Raw genomic sequence first — 15931 nt, forward strand, 5'->3', positions numbered from 1 at the left:
TCAACAGGTTGCTGAGACAAATGTAAACCAGTAAAACATATGAAGAGAAACATACCTTGAATATAAGTTCAGTTGTTTAAACATTTGACAAACTATGGTGAGGGGGTAAGAAAACACACAAATCCAGCAGCTCCTGTATTTCAATACACCAGAACCCAATATTATTGGCGAGTCGGGTAGTCCATCATCACAGTTCGAGGGCAGGCATCATTTCAGTAATTTCATCCCGTTGCATTCACATCCGTGCCTTGAATGAGATTGAATGTGATCTTTGCTCTCAAGTATGTTCCCAAGTTTTACACTTTCGTGCTTTGCATGAATGGGAATGGAACCGTGTGTGTTGAATGAGGCTCCTTGTGAGCACTGAACTTTGTCCGGTGGAGTTCCTTTTTGTGTTGCTGTAATTGTGTCATTTCTCGATGAGAAAGATTAGGCAACATTTAGTCACTTCTAGCCATGATGCTCAATTTATTTACGAATGTACCCTAGTTACTAGGGACCGTTTACGTTGGAGAACAAGATCTATTGTATGCCTGTGTATTTGGGGAAGTCAAATCTGAAATAATGATGAAATTGCGTGTATCCAAAGTTAAAACTCGTGATTTGTCGCCCTCTGGTGTGTAAAAGATGCAAAAGCTTACAGCACCAGGTATTCCCAGGCGGTCTCCCATCCAAGTACTGACCAGGCCCGAGCCTGCTTAGCTTCCGAGATCGGACGAGATCGGGCGTATTCAGGCTAGTATGGCCGTAAGCCAGTGAGGCTGTCCCTGACGCTCTACTTAAAGGGAAGGCAATATCCGTTTCTGCCGTTCATACTTACAGTTGAACTGTCTCTCTACTCTAAAGCCCGGGACACACCAGCGCGCCGCAGACAGTCCCTGCTAACACGCCACGTTGTGGCAACATTGTGGCAACGTTGTGCGTTAGCTGGGGTGCCACACCAGACCGGAACTATATATTACAAAACGAACACATTGTCTTGATAAAACAGCTGTAATTGAGTGCCTGACACGCCCGTCAAGCGCAATCTTGAGAAGGTGTGCATTTCAGTAAGGATTTCAATTGACATGCAGTATGAAACTGAAAGGAGGTTGCATCACTATGATGCATAACATTGCATGTATTGTATTTTCAAGTGTGTGCATTCATCCTGTTGTCATTTTGTTTTGAAAGCAGAAGAATCATTCAACAGGTTGCTGAGACAAATGTAAACCAGTAAAACATATGAAGAGAAACAAACCTTGAATATAAGTTCAGTTGTTTAAACATTTGACAAACTATGGTGAGGGGGTAAGAAAACACACAAATCCAGCAGCTCCTGTATTTCAATACACCAGAACCCAATATTATTGGCGAGTCGGGTAGTCCATCATCACAGTTCGAGGGCAGGCATCATTTCAGTAATTTCATCCCGTTGCATTCACATCCGTGCCTTGAATGAGATTGAATGTGATCTTTGCTCTCAAGTATTTTCCCAAGTTTTACACTTTCGTGCTTTGCATGAATGGGAATGGAACCGTGTGTGTTGAATGAGGCTCCTTGTGAGCACTGAACTTTGTCCGGTGGAGTTCCTTTTTGTGTTGCTGTAATTGTGTCATTTCTCGATGAGAAAGATTAGGCAACATTTAGTCACTTCTAGCCATGATGCTCAATTTATTTACGAATGTACTCTAGTTACTAGGGACCGTTTACATTGGAGAACAAGATCTATTGTATGCCTGTGTATTTGGGGAAGTCAAATCTGAAATAATGATGAAATTGCGTGTATCCAAAGTTAAAACTCGTGATTTGTCGCCCTCTGGTGTGTAAAAGATGCAAAAGCTTACAGCACCTGGTATTCCCAGGCGGTCTCCCATCCAAGTACTGACCAGGCCGGAGCCTGCTTAGCTTCCGAGATCGGACGAGATCGGGCGTATTCAGGCTAGTATGGCCGTAAGCCGGGGAGGTTGTCCCTGATGCTCTACTTAAAGGGAAGGCAATATCCGTTTCTGCCGCTCATACTTGCAGTTGAACTGTCTCTCTACTCTAAAGTCCGGGACACACCAGCGCGCCGCAGACAGTCCCTGCTAACACGAAACGTTGTGGCAACGTTGTGCGTTAACTGGGGTGCCACACCAGACCGGAACTATATTTTACAAAACGAACACATTGTCTTGATAATACAGCTGTAATTGAGTGCCTGACACGCCAGTCAAGCGCAATCTTGAGAAGGTGTGCATTTCAGTAAGGATTTCAATTGACATGCAGTATGAAACTGAAAGGAGGTTGCATCACTATGATGCATAACATTGCATGTATTGTATTTTCAAGTGTGTGCATTCATCCTGTTGTCATTTTGTTTTGAAAGCAGAAGAATCATTCAACAGGTTGCTGAGACAAATGTAAACCAGTAAAACATATGAAGAGAAACAAACCTTGAATATAAGTTCAGTTGTTTAAACATTTGACAAACTATGGTGAGGGGGTAAGAAAACACACAAATCCAGCAGCTCCTGTATTTCAATACACCAGAACCCAATATTATTGGCGAGTCGGGTAGTCCATCATCACAGTTCGAGGGCAGGCATCATTTCAGTAATTTCATCCCGTTGCATTCACATCCGTGCCTTGAATGAGATTGAATGTGATCTTTGCTCTCAAGTATGTTCCCAAGTTTTACACTTTCGTGCTTTGCATGAATGGGAATGGAACCGTGTGTGTTGAATGAGGCTCCTTGTGAACACTGAACTTTGTCCGGTGGAGTTCCTTTTTGTGTTGCTGTAATTGTGTCATTTCTCGATGAGAAAGATTAGGCAACATTTAGTCACTTCTAGCCATGATGCTCAATTTATTTACGAATGTACCCTAGTTACTAGGGACCGTTTACGTTGGAGAACAAGATCTATTGTATGCCTGTGTATTTGGGGAAGTCAAATCTGAAATAATGATGAAATTGCGTGTATCCAAAGTTAAAACTCGTGATTTGTCGCCCTCTGGTGTGTAAAAGATGCAAAAGCTTACAGCACCTGGTATTCCCAGGCGGTCTCCCATCCAAGTACTGACCAGGCCCGAGCCTGCTTAGCTTCCGAGATCGGACGAGATCGGGCGTATTCAGGCTAGTATGGCCGTAAGCCGGGGAAGCTGTCCCTGACGCTCTACTTAAAGGGAAGGCAATATCCGTTTCTGCCGCTCATACTTGCAGTTGAACTGTCTCTCTACTCTAAAGTCCGGGACACACCAGCGCGCCGCAGACAGTCCCTGCTAACACGAAACGTTGTGGCAACGTTGTGCGTTAGCTGGGGTGCCACACCAGACCGGAACTATATTTTACAAAACGAACACATTGTCTTGATAAAACAGCTGTAATTGAGTGCCTGACACGCCAGTCAAGCGCAATCTTGAGAAGGTGTGCATTTCAGTAAGGATTTCAATTGACATGCAGTATGAAACTGAAAGGAGGTTGCATCACTATGATGCATAACATTGCATGTATTGTATTTTCAAGTGTGTGCATTCATCCTGTTGTCATTTTGTTTTGAAAGCAGAAGAATCATTCAACAGGTTGCTGAGACAAATGTAAACCAGTAAAACATATGAAGAGAAACAAACCTTGAATATAAGTTCAGTTGTATAAACATTTGACAAACTATGGTGAGGGGGTAAGAAAACACACAAATCCAGCAGCTCCTGTATTTCAATACACCAGAACCCAATATTATTGGCGAGTCGGGTAGTCCATCATCACAGTTCGAGGGCAGGCATCATTTCAGTAATTTCATCCCGTTGCATTCACATCCGTGCCTTGAATGAGATTGAATGTGATCTTTGCTCTCAAGTATGTTCCCAAGTTTTACACTTTCGTGCTTTGCATGAATGGGAATGGAACCGTGTGTGTTGAATGAGGCTCCTTGTGAGCACTGAACTTTGTCCGGTGGAGTTCCTTTTTGTGTTGCTGTAATTGTGTCATTTCTCGATGAGAAAGATTAGGCAACATTTAGTCACTTCTAGCCATGATGCTCAATTTATTTACGAATGTACCCTAGTTACTAGGGACCGTTTACGTTGGAGAACAAGATCTATTGTATGCCTGTGTATTTGGGGAAGTCAAATCTGAAATAATGATGAAATTGCGTGTATCCAAAGTTAAAACTCGTGATTTGTCGCCCTCTGGTGTGTAAAAGATGCAAAAGCTTACAGCACCTGGTATTCCCAGGCGGTCTCCCATCCAAGTACTGACCAGGCCAGAGCCTGCTTAGTTTCCGAGATCGGACGAGATCGGGCGTATTCAGGCTAGTATGGCCGTAAGCCAGGGAGGCTGTCCCTGACGCTCTACTTAAAGGGAAGGCAATATCCTTTTCTGCCGTTCATACTTACAGTTGAACTGTCTCTCTACTCTAAAGCCCGGGACACACCAGTGCGCCGCAGACAGTCCCTGCTAACACGCCACGTTGTGGCAACGTTGTGGCAATGTTGTGCGTTAACTGGGGTGCCACACCAGACCGGAACTATATTTTACAAAACGAACACATTGTCTTGATAATACAGCTGTAATTGAGTGCCTGACACGCCAGTCAAGCGCAATCTTGAGAAGGTGTGCATTTCAGTAAGGATTTCAATTGACATGCAGTATGAAACTAAAAGGAGGTTGCATCACTATGATGCATAACATTGCATGTATTGTATTTTCAAGTGTGTGCATTCATCCTGTTGTCATTTTGTTTTGAAAGCAGAAGAATCATTCAACAGGTTGCTGAGACAAATGTAAACCAGTAAAACATATGAAGAGAAACAAACCTTGAATATAAGTTCAGTTGTTTAAACATTTGACAAACTATGGTGAGGGGGTAAGAAAACACACAAATCCAGCAGCTCCTGTATTTCAATACACCAGAACCCAATATTATTGGCGAGTCGGGTAGTCCATCATCACAGTTCGAGGGCAGGCATCATTTCAGTAATTTCATCCCGTTGCATTCACATCCGTGCCTTGAATGAGATTGAATGTGATCTTTGCTCTCAAGTATGTTCCCAAGTTTTACACTTTCGTGCTTTGCATGAATGGGAATGGAACCGTGTGTGTTGAATGAGGCTCCTTGTGAGCACTGAACTTTGTCCGGTGGAGTTCCTTTTTGTGTTGCTGTAATTGTGTCATTTCTCGAAGAGAAAGATTAGGCAACATTTAGTCACTTCTAGCCATGATGCTCAATTTATTTACGAATGTACCCTAGTTACTAGGGACCGTTTACGTTGGAGAACAAGATCTATTGTATGCCTGTGTATTTGGGGAAGTCAAATCTGAAATAATGATGAAATTGTGTGAATCCAAAGTTAAAACTCGTGATTTGTCGCCCTCTGGTGTGTAAAAGGTGCAAAAGCTTACAGCACCTGGTATTCCCAGGCGGTCTCCCATCCAAGTACTGACCAGGCCCGAGCCTGCTTAGCTTCCGAGATCGGACGAAATCAGGCGTATTCAGGCTAGTACGGCCGTAAGCCAGGGAGGCTGTCCCTGACGCTCTACTTAAAGGGAAGGCAATATCCGTTTCTGCCGCTCATACTTGCAGTTGAACTGTCTCTCTACTCTAAAGTCCGGGACACACCAGCGCGCCGCAGACAGTCCCTGCTAACACGAAACGTTGTGGCAACGTTGTGCGTTAGCTGGGGTGCCACACCAGACCGGAACTATATTTTACAAAACGAACACATTGTCTTGATAAAACAGCTGTAATTGAGTGCCTGACACGCCAGTCAAGCGCAATCTTGAGAAGGTGTGCATTTCAGTAAGGATTTCAATTGCCATGCAGTATGAAACTGAAAGGAGGTTGCATCACTATGATGCATAACATTGCATGTATTGTATTTTCAAGTGTGTGCATTCATCCTGTTGTCATTTTGTTTTGAAAGCAGAAGAATCATTCAACAGGTTGCTGAGACAAATGTAAACCAGTAAAACATATGAAGAGAAACAAACCTTGAATATAAGTTCAGTTGTTTAAACATTTGACAAACTATGGTGAGGGGGTAAGAAAACACACAAATCCAGCAGCTCCTGTATTTCAATACACCAGAACCCAATATTATTGGCGAGTCGGGTAGTCCATCATCACAGTTCGAGGGCAGGCATCATTTCAGTAATTTCATCCCGTTGCATTCACATCCGTGCCTTGAATGAGATTGAATGTGATCTTTGCTCTCAAGTATGTTCCCAAGTTTTACACTTTCGTGCTTTGCATGAATGGGAATGGAACCGTGTGTGTTGAATGAGGCTCCTTGTGAGCACTGAACTTTGTCCGGTGGAGTTCCTTTTTGTGTTGCTGTAATTGTGTCATTTCTCGATGAGAAAGATTAGGCAACATTTAGTCACTTCTAGCCATGATGCTCAATTTATTTACGAATGTACCCTAGTTACTAGGGACCGTTTACGTTGGAGAACAAGATCTATTGTATGCCTGTGTATTTGGGGAAGTCAAATCTGAAATAATGAAGAAATTGCGTGTATCCAAAGTTAAAACTCGTGATTTGTCGCCCTCTGGTGTGTAAAAGATGCAAAAGCTTACAGTACCTGGTATTTCCAGGCGGTCTCCCATCCAAGTACTGACCAGGCCGGAGCCTGCTTAGCTTCCGAGATCGGACGAGATCGGGCGTATTCAGGCTAGTATGGCCGTAAGCCGGGGAGGCTGTCCCTGATGCTCTACTTAAAGGGAAGGCAATATCCGTTTCTGCCGCTCATACTTGCAGTTGAACTGTCTCTCTACTCTAAAGTCCGGGACACACCAGCGCGCCGCAGACAGTCCCTGCTAACACGAAACGTTGTGGCAACGTTGTGCGTTAGCTGGGGTGCCACACCAGACCGTAACTGTATTTTACAAAACGAACACATTGTCTTGATAAAACAGCTGTAATTGAGTGCCTGACACGCCAGTCAAGCGCAATCTTGAGAAGGTGTGCATTTCAGTAAGGATTTCAATTGACATGCAGTATGAAACTGAAAGGAGGTTGCATCACTATGATGCATAACATTGCATGTATTGTATTTTCAAGTGTGTGCATTCATCCTGTTGTCATTTTGTTTTGAAAGCAGAAGAATCATTCAACAGGTTGCTGAGACAAATGTAAACCAGTAAAACATATGAAGAGAAACAAACCTTGAATATAAGTTCAGTTGTTTAAACATTTGACAAACTATGGTGAGGGGGTAAGAAAACACACAAATCCAGCAGCTCCTGTATTTCAATACACCAGAACCCAATATTATTGGCGAGTCGGGTAGTCCATCATCACAGTTCGAGGGCAGGCATCATTTCAGTAATTTCATCCCGTTGCATTCACATCCGTGCCTTGAATGAGATTGAATGTGATCTTTGCTCTCAAGTATGTTCCCAAGTTTTACACTTTCGTGCTTTGCATGAATGGGAATGGAACCGTGTGTGTTGAATGAGGCTCCTTGTGAACACTGAACTTTGTCCGGTGGAGTTGATTTTTGTGTTGCTGTAATTGTGTCATTTCTCGATGAGAAAGATTAGGCAACATTTAGTCACTTCTAGCCATGATGCTCAATTTATTTACGAATGTACCCTAGTTACTAGGGACCGTTTACGTTGGAGAACAAGATCTATTGTATGCCTGTGTATTTGGGGAAGTCAAATCTGAAATAATGATGAAATTGCGTGTATCCAAAGTTAAAACTCGTGATTTGTCGCCCTCTGGTGTGTAAAAGATGCAAAAGCTTACAGCACCTGGTATTCCCATGCGGTCTCCCATCCAAGTACTGACCAGGCCGGAGCCTGCTTAGCTTCCGAGATCGGACGAGATCGGGCGTATTCAGGCTAGTATGGCCGTAAGCAGGGGAAGCTGTCCCTGACGCTCTACTTAAAGGGAAGGCAATATCCGTTTCTGCCGCTCATACTTGCAGTTGAACTGTCTCTCTACTCTAAAGTCCGGGACACACCAGCGCGCCGCAGACAGTCCCTGCTAACACGAAAAGTTGTGGCAACGTTGTGCGTTAGCTGGGGTGCCACACCAGACCGGAACTATATTTTACAAAACGAACACATTGTCTTGTTAAAACAGCTGTAATTGAGTGCCTGACACGCCAGTCAAGCGCAATCTTGAGAAGGTGTGCATTTCAGTAAGGATTTCAATTGACATGCAGTATGAAACTGAAAGGAGGTTGCATCACTATGATGCATAACATTGCATGTATTGTATTTTCAAGTGTGTGCATTCATCCTGTTGTCATTTTGTTTTGAAAGCAGAAGAATCATTCAACAGGTTGATGAGACAAATGTAAACCAGTAAAACATATGAAGAGAAACAAACCTTGAATATAAGTTCAGTTGTATAAACATTTGACAAACTATGGTGAGGGGGTAAGAAAACACACAAATCCAGCAGCTCCTGTATTTCAATACACCAGAACCCAATATTATTGGCGAGTCGGGTAGTCCATCATCACAGTTCGAGGGCAGGCATCATTTCAGTAATTTCATCCCGTTGCATTCACATCCGTGCCTTGAATGAGATTGAATGTGATCTTTGCTCTCAAGTATGTTCCCAAGTTTTACACTTTCGTGCTTTGCATGAATGGGAATGGAACCGTGTGTGTTGAATGAGGCTCCTTGTGAGCACTGAACTTTGTCCGGTGGAGTTCCTTTCTGTGTTGCTGTAATTGTGTCATTTCTCGATGAGAAAGATTAGGCAACATTTAGTCACTTCTAGCCATGATGCTCAATTTATTTACGAATGTACCCTAGTTACTAGGGACCGTTTACGTTGGAGAACAAGATCTATTGTATGCCTGTGTATTTGGGGAAGTCAAATCTGAAATAATGATGAAATTGCGTGTATCCAAAGTTAAAACTCGTGATTTGTTGCCCTCTGGTGTGTAAAAGATGCAAAAACTTACAGCACCTGGTATTCCCAGGCGGTCTCCCATCCAAGTACTGACCAGGCCCAAGCCTGCTTAGCTTCCAAGATCGGACAAGATCGGGCGTATTCAGGCTAGTATGGCCGTAAGCCAGGGAAGCTGTCCCTGACGCTCTACTTAAAGGGAAGGCAATATCCGTTTCTGTCGCTCATACTTGCTGTTGAACTGTCTCTCTACTCTAAAGTCCGGGACACACCAGCGCGCCGCAGACAGTCCCTGCTAACACGAAACGTTGTGGCAACGTTGTGCGTTAGCTGGGGTGCCACACCAGACCGGAACTATATTTTACAAAACGAACACATTGTCTTGATAATACAGCTGTAATTGAGTTCCTGACACGCCAGTAAAGCGCAATCTTGAGAAGGTGTGCATTTTAAAAAGGATTTCAATTGACATGCAGTATGAAACTGAAAGGAGGTTGCATCACTATGATGCATAACATTGCATGTATTGTATTTTCAAGTGTGTGCATTCATCCTGTTGTCATTTTGTTTTGAAAGCAGAAGAATCATTCAACAGGTTGCTGAGACAAATGTAAACCAGTAAAACATATGAAGAGAAACAAACCTTGAATATAAGTTCAGTTGTTTAAACATTTGACAAACTATGGTGAGGGGGTAAGAAAACACACAAATCCAGCAGCTCCTGTATTTCAATACACCAGAACCCAATATTATTGGCGAGTCGGGTAGTCCATCATCACAGTTCGAGGGCAGGCATCATTTCAGTAATTTCATCCCGTTGCATTCACATCCGTGCCTTGAATGAGATTGAATGTGATCTTTGCTCTCAAGTATGTTCCCAAGTTTTACACTTTCGTGCTTTGCATGAATGGGAATGGAACCGTGTGTGTTGAATGAGGCTCCTTGTGAGCACTGAACTTTGTCCGGTGGAGTTCCTTTTTGTGTTGCTGTAATTGTGTCATTTCTCGATGAGAAAGATTAGGCAACATTTAGTCACTTCTAGCCATGATGCTCAATTTATTTACGAATGTACCCTAGTTACTAGGGACCGTTTACGTTGGAGAACAAGATCTATTGTATGCCTGTGTATTTGGGGAAGTCAAATCTGAAATAATGATGAAATTGCGTGTATCCAAAGTTAAAACTCGTGATTTGTCGCCCTCTGGTGTGTAAAAGATGGAAAAGCTTACAGCACCTGGTATTCCCAGGCAGTCTCCCATCCAAGTACTGACCAGGCCGGAGCCTGCTTAGCTTCCGAGATCGGACGAGATCGGGCGTATTCAGGCTAGTATGGCCGTAAGCCGGGCAGGCTGTCCCTGATGCTCTACTTAAAGGGAAGGCAATATCCGTTTCTGCCGCTCATACTTGCAGTTGAACTGTCTCTCTACTCTAAAGTCCGGGACACACCAGCGCGCCGCAGACAGTCCCTGCTAACACGAAACGTTGTGGCAACGTTGTGCGTTAGCTGGGGTGCCACTCCAGACCGGAACTATATTTTACAAAACGAACACATTGTCTTGATAAAACAGCTGTAATTGAGTGCCTGACACGCCTGTCAAGCGCAATCTTGAGAAGGTGTGCATCTCAGTAAGGATTTCAATTGACATGCAGTATGAAACTGAAAGGAGGTTGCATCACTATGATGCATAACATTGCATGTATTGTATTTTCAAGTGTGTGCATTCATCCTGTTGTCATTTTGTTTTGAAAGCAGAAGAATCATTCAACAGGTTGCTGAGACAAATGTAAACCAGTAAAACATATGAAGAGAAACAAACCTTGAATATAAGTTCAGTTGTTTAAACATTTGACAAACTATGGTGAGGGGGTAAGAAAACACACAAATCCAGCAGCTCCTGTATTTCAATACACCAGAACCCAATATTATTGGCGAGTCGGGTAGTCCATCATCACAGTTCGAGGGCAGGCATCATTTCAGTAATTTCATCCCGTTGCATTCACATCCGTGCCTTGAATGAGATTGAATGTGATCTTTGCTCTCAAGTATGTTCCCAAGTTTTACACTTTCGTGCTTTGCATGAATGGGAATGGAACCGTGTGTGTTGAATGAGGCTCCTTGTGAGCACTGAACTTTGTCCGGTGGAGTTCCTTTTTGTGTTGCTGTAATTGTGTCATTTCTCGATGAGAAAGATTAGGCAACATTTAGTCACTTCTAGCCATGATGCTCAATTTATTTACGAATGTACCCTAGTTACTAGGGACCGTTTACGTTGGAGAACAAGATCTATTGTATGCCTGTGTATTTGGGGAAGTCAAATCTGAAATAATGATGAAATTGCGTGTATCCAAAGTTAAAACTCGTGATTTGTCGCCCTCTGGTGTGTAAAAGATGCAAAAGCTTACAGCACCTGGTATTCCCAGGCGGTCTCCCATCCAAGTATTGACCAGGCCGGAGCCTGCTTAGCTTCCGAGATCGGACGAGATCGGGCGTATTCAGGCTAGTATGGCCGTAAGCCGGAGAGGCTGTCCCTGATGCTCTACTTAAAGGGAAGGCAATATCCGTTTCTGCCGCTCATACTTGCAGTTGAACTGTCTCTCTACTCTAAAGTCCGGGACACACCAGCGCGCCGCAGACAGTCCCTGCTAACACGAAACGTTGTAGCAACGTTGTGCGTTAGCTGGGGTGCCACACCAGACCGGAACTATATATTACAAAACGAACACATTCTCTTGATAAAACAGCTGTAATTGAGTGCCTGACACGCCAGTCAAGCGCAATCTTGAGAAGGTGTGCATTTCAGTAAGGATTTCAATTGACATGCAGTATGAAACTGAAAGGAGGTTGCATCACTATGATGCATAACATTGCATGTATTGTATTTTCAAGTGTGTGCATTCATCCTGTTGTCATTTTGCTTTGAAAGCAGAAGAATCATTCAACAGGTTGCTGAGACAAATGTAAACCAGTAAAACATATGAAGAGAAACAAACCTTGAATATAAGTTCAGTTGTTTAAACATTTGACAAACTATGGTGAGGGGGTAAGAAAACACACAAATCCAGCAGCTCCTGTATTTCAATACACCAGAACCCAATATTATTGGCGAGTCGGGTAGTCCATCATCACAGTTCGAGGGCAGGCATCATTTCAGTAATTTCATCCCGTTGCATTCACATCCGTGCCTTGATTGAGATTGAATGTGATCTTTGCTCTCAAGTATGTTCCCAAGTTTTACACTTTCGTGCTTTGCATGAATGGGAATGGAACCGTGTGTGTTGAATGAGGCTCCTTGTGAGCACTGAACTTTGTCCGGTGGAGTTCCTTTTTGTGTTGCTGTAATTGTGTCATTTCTCGATGAGAAAGATTAGGCAACATTAAGTCACTTCTAGCCATGATGCTCAATTTATTTACGAATGTACCCTAGTTACTAGGGACCGTTTACGTTGGAGAACAAGATCTATTGTATGCCTGTGTATTTGGGGAAGTCAAATCTGAAATAATGATGAAATTGCGTGTATCCAAAGTTAAAACTCGTGATTTGTCGCCCTCTGGTGTGTAAAAGATGCAAAAGCTTACAGCACCTGGTATTCCCAGGCGGTCTCCCATCCAAGTACTGACCAGGCCCGAGCCTGCTTAGCTTCCGAGATCGGACGAGATCTGGCGTATTCAGGCTAGTATGGCCGTAAGCCAGGGAGGCTGTCCCTGACGCTCTACTTAAAGGGAAGGCAATATCCGTTTCTGCTGCTCATACTTGCAGTTGAACTGTCTCTCTACTCTAAAGTCCGGGACACACCAGCGCGCCGCAGACAGTCCCTGCTAACACGAAACGTTGTGGCAACGTTGTGCGTTAGCTGGGGTGCCACACCAGACCGGAACTATATATTACAAAACGAACACATTGTCTTGATAAAACAGCTGTAATTGAGTGCCTGACACGCCAGTCAAGCGCAATCTTGAGAAGGTGTGCATTTCAGTAAGGATTTCAATTGACATGCAGTATGAAACTGAAAGGAGGTTGCATCACTATGATGCATAACATTGCATGTATTGTATTTTCAAGTGTGTGCATTCATCCTGTTGTCATTTTGTTTTGAAAGCAGAAGAATCATTCAACAGGTTGCTGAGACAAATGTAAACCAGTAAAACATATGAAGAGAAACAAACCTTGAATATAAGTTCAGTTGTTTAAACATTTGACAAACTATGGTGAGGGGGTAAGAAAACACACAAATCCAGCAGCTCCTGTATTTCAATACACCAGAACCCAATATTATTGGCGAGTCGGGTAGTCCATCATCACAGTTCGAGGGCAGGCATCATTTCAGTAATTTCATCCCGTTGCATTCACATCCGTGCCTTGAATGAGATTGAATGTGATCTTTGCTCTCAAGTATGTTCCCAAGTTTTACACTTTCGTGCTTTGCATGAATGGGAATGGAACCGTGTGTGTTGAATGAGGCTCCTTGTGAGCACTGAACTTTGTCCGGTGGAGTTCCTTTTTGTGTTGCTGTAATTGTGTCATTTCTCGATGAGAAAGATTAGGCAACATTTAGTCACTTCTAGCCATGATGCTCAATTTATTTACGAATGTACCCTAGTTACTAGGGACCGTTTACGTTGGAGAACAAGATCTATTGTATGCCTGTGTATTTGGGGAAGTCAAATCTGAAATAATGATGAAATTGCGTGTATCCAAAGTTAAAACTCGTGATTTGTCGCCCTCTGGTGTGTAAAAGATGCAAAAGCTTACAGCACCTGGTAATCCCAGGCAGTCTCCCATCCAAGTACTGACCAGGCCCGAGCCTGCTTAGCTTCCGAGATCGGGCGTATTCAGGCTAGTATGGCCGTAAGCCAGGGAGGCTGTCCCTGACGCTCTACTTAAAGGGAAGGCAATATCCGTTTCTGCCGCTCATACTTGCAAATGAACTGTCTCTCTACTCTAAAGTCCGGGACACACCAGCGCGCCGCAGACAGTCCCTGCTAACACGAAACGTTGTGGCAACGTTGTGGCAACGTTGTGCGTTAGCTGGGGTGCCACACCAGACCGGAACTATATTTTACAAAACGAACACATTGTCTTGATAAAACAGCTGTAATTGAGTGCCTGACACGCCAGTCAAGCGCAATCTTGAGAAGGTGTGCATTTCAGTAAGGATTTCAATTGACATGCAGTATGAAACTGAAAGGAGGTTGCATCACTATGATGCATAACATTGCATGTATTATATTTTCAAGTGTGTGCATTCATCCTGTTGTCATTTTGTTTTGAAAGCAGAAGAATCATTCAACAGGTTGCTGAGACAAATGTAAACCAGTAAAACATATGAAGAGAAACAAACCTTGAATATAAGTTCAGTTGTTTAAACATTTGACAAACTATGGTGAGGGGGTAAGAAAACACACAAATCCAGCAGCTCCTGTATTTCAATACACCAGAACCCAATATTATTGGCGAGTCGGGTAGTCCATCATCACAGTTCGAGGGCAGGCATCATTTCAGTAATTTCATCCCGTTGCATTCACATCCGTGCCTTGAATGAGATTGAATGTGATCTTTGCTCTCAAGTATGTTCCCAAGTTTTACACTTTCGTGCTTTGCATGAATGGGAATGGAACCGTGCGTGTTGAATGAGGCTCCTTGTGAACACTGAACATTGCCCGGTGGAGTTCCTTTTTGTGTTGCTGTAATTGTGTCATTTCTCGATGAGAAAGATTAGGCAACATTTAGTCACTTCTAGCCATGATGCTCAATTTATTTACGAATGTACCCTAGTTACTAGGGACCGTTTACGTTGGAGAACAAGATCTATTGTATGCCTGTGTATTTGGGGAAGTCAAATCTGAAATAATGATGAAATTGCGTGTATCCAAAGTTAAAACTCGTGATTTGTCGCCCTCTGGTGTGTAAAAGATGCAAAAGCTTACAGCACCTGGTATTCCCAGGCGGTCTCCCATCCAAGTACTGACCAGGCCCGAGCCTGCTTAGCTTCCGAGATCGGACGAGATCTGGCGTATTCAGGCTAGTATGGCCGTAAGCCAGGGAGGCTGTCCCTGACGCTCTACTTAAAGGGAAGGCAATATCCGTTTCTGCTGCTCATACTTGCAGTTGAACTGTCTCTCTACTCTAAAGTCCGGGACACACCAGCGCGCCGCAGACAGTCCCTGCTAACACGAAACGTTGTGGCAACGTTGTGCGTTAGCTGGGGTGCCACACCAGACCGGAACTATATTTTACAAAACGAACACATTGTCTTGATAATACAGCTGTAATTGAGTGCCTGACACGCCAGTCAAGCGCAATCTTGAGAAGGTGTGCATTTCAATAAGGATTTCAAATGACATGCAGTATGAAACTGAAAGGAGGTTGCATCACTATGATGCATAACATTGCATGTATTGTATTTTCAAGTGTGTGCATTCATCCTGTTGTCATTTTGTTTTGAAAGCAGAAGAATCATTCTTGCTGAGGTTGCTGAGACAAATGTAAACCAGTAAAACATATGAAGAGAAACAAACCTTGAATATAAGTTCAGTTGTTTAAACATTTGACAAACTATGGTGAGGGGGTAAGAAAACACACAAATCCAGCAGCTCCTGTATTTCAATTCACCAGAACCCAATATTATTGGCGAGTCGGGTAGTCCATCATCACAGTTCGAGGGCAGGCATCATTTCAGTAATTTCATCCCGTTGCATTCACATCCGTGCCTTGAATGAGATTGAATGTGATCTTTGCTCTCAAGTATGTTCCCAAGTTTTACACTTTCGTGCTTTGCATGAATGGGAATGGAACCGTGTGTGTTGAATGAGGCTCCTTGTGAGCACTGAACTTTGTCCGGTGGAGTTCCTTTTTGTGTTGCTGTAATTGTGTCATTTCTCGATGAGAAAGATTAGGCAACATTTAGTCACTTCTAGCCATGATGCTCAATTTATTTACGAATGTACCCTAGTTACTAGGGACCGTTTACGTTGGAGAACAAGATCTATTGTATGCCTGTGTATTTGGGGAAGTCAAATCTGAAATAATGATGAAATTGCGTGTATCCAAAGTTAAAACTCGTGATTTGTCGCCCTCTGGTGTGTAAAAGATGCAAAAGCTTACAG

The 15931-nt window shown here is 43.3% G+C and overlaps 13 non-coding genes and 1 pseudogene across 13 annotated transcripts in view; all 14 read right to left on the minus strand.

Annotated features, from left to right (window-relative positions):
• Positions 1–634: 634 nt before the first annotated feature.
• LOC136755858 (5S ribosomal RNA) lies at positions 635–753 on the minus strand. Its single transcript, XR_010817968.1, has one exon. It is a non-coding gene; the product is annotated as a 5S ribosomal RNA (ribosomal RNA).
• Positions 754–1819: 1066 nt separating this feature from the next.
• On the minus strand, positions 1820–1938 carry LOC136756451 (5S ribosomal RNA). The gene has a single exon (XR_010818535.1). It is a non-coding gene; the product is annotated as a 5S ribosomal RNA (ribosomal RNA).
• Positions 1939–2993: 1055 nt separating this feature from the next.
• On the minus strand, positions 2994–3112 carry LOC136756459 (5S ribosomal RNA). The gene has a single exon (XR_010818542.1). It is a non-coding gene; the product is annotated as a 5S ribosomal RNA (ribosomal RNA).
• A 1055-nt stretch (positions 3113–4167) lies between these two features.
• On the minus strand, positions 4168–4286 carry LOC136757089 (5S ribosomal RNA). Its single transcript, XR_010819134.1, has one exon. It is a non-coding gene; the product is annotated as a 5S ribosomal RNA (ribosomal RNA).
• A 1066-nt stretch (positions 4287–5352) lies between these two features.
• On the minus strand, positions 5353–5471 carry LOC136757204 (5S ribosomal RNA). Its single transcript, XR_010819243.1, has one exon. It is a non-coding gene; the product is annotated as a 5S ribosomal RNA (ribosomal RNA).
• Positions 5472–6526: 1055 nt separating this feature from the next.
• On the minus strand, positions 6527–6645 carry LOC136757343 (5S ribosomal RNA). Its single transcript, XR_010819376.1, has one exon. It is a non-coding gene; the product is annotated as a 5S ribosomal RNA (ribosomal RNA).
• A 1055-nt stretch (positions 6646–7700) lies between these two features.
• Positions 7701–7819, minus strand: LOC136756575 (5S ribosomal RNA). The gene has a single exon (XR_010818650.1). It is a non-coding gene; the product is annotated as a 5S ribosomal RNA (ribosomal RNA).
• A 1055-nt stretch (positions 7820–8874) lies between these two features.
• On the minus strand, positions 8875–8993 carry LOC136757217 (5S ribosomal RNA). Its single transcript, XR_010819255.1, has one exon. It is a non-coding gene; the product is annotated as a 5S ribosomal RNA (ribosomal RNA).
• Positions 8994–10048: 1055 nt separating this feature from the next.
• LOC136757034 (5S ribosomal RNA) lies at positions 10049–10167 on the minus strand. The gene has a single exon (XR_010819082.1). It is a non-coding gene; the product is annotated as a 5S ribosomal RNA (ribosomal RNA).
• Positions 10168–11222: 1055 nt separating this feature from the next.
• LOC136757128 (5S ribosomal RNA) lies at positions 11223–11341 on the minus strand. The gene has a single exon (XR_010819170.1). It is a non-coding gene; the product is annotated as a 5S ribosomal RNA (ribosomal RNA).
• A 1055-nt stretch (positions 11342–12396) lies between these two features.
• On the minus strand, positions 12397–12515 carry LOC136756671 (5S ribosomal RNA). Its single transcript, XR_010818738.1, has one exon. It is a non-coding gene; the product is annotated as a 5S ribosomal RNA (ribosomal RNA).
• Positions 12516–13570: 1055 nt separating this feature from the next.
• LOC136757753 (uncharacterized) lies at positions 13571–13679 on the minus strand (annotated as a pseudogene).
• A 1066-nt stretch (positions 13680–14745) lies between these two features.
• Positions 14746–14864, minus strand: LOC136756672 (5S ribosomal RNA). Its single transcript, XR_010818739.1, has one exon. It is a non-coding gene; the product is annotated as a 5S ribosomal RNA (ribosomal RNA).
• A 1058-nt stretch (positions 14865–15922) lies between these two features.
• The window catches only part of LOC136757551 (5S ribosomal RNA), a 119-nt gene continuing 110 nt past the window's right edge, over positions 15923–15931 (minus strand). The window contains exon 1 of the ribosomal RNA XR_010819544.1: positions 15923–15931. This exon is cut by the window's right edge and continues 110 nt beyond it. This is a non-coding gene — a ribosomal RNA (5S ribosomal RNA).

Source organism: Amia ocellicauda, chromosome 8 (genome assembly GCF_036373705.1).
Source record: "Amia ocellicauda isolate fAmiCal2 chromosome 8, fAmiCal2.hap1, whole genome shotgun sequence".
In the NCBI taxonomy this organism is placed as follows: Eukaryota; Metazoa; Chordata; class Actinopteri; order Amiiformes; family Amiidae; genus Amia; species Amia ocellicauda.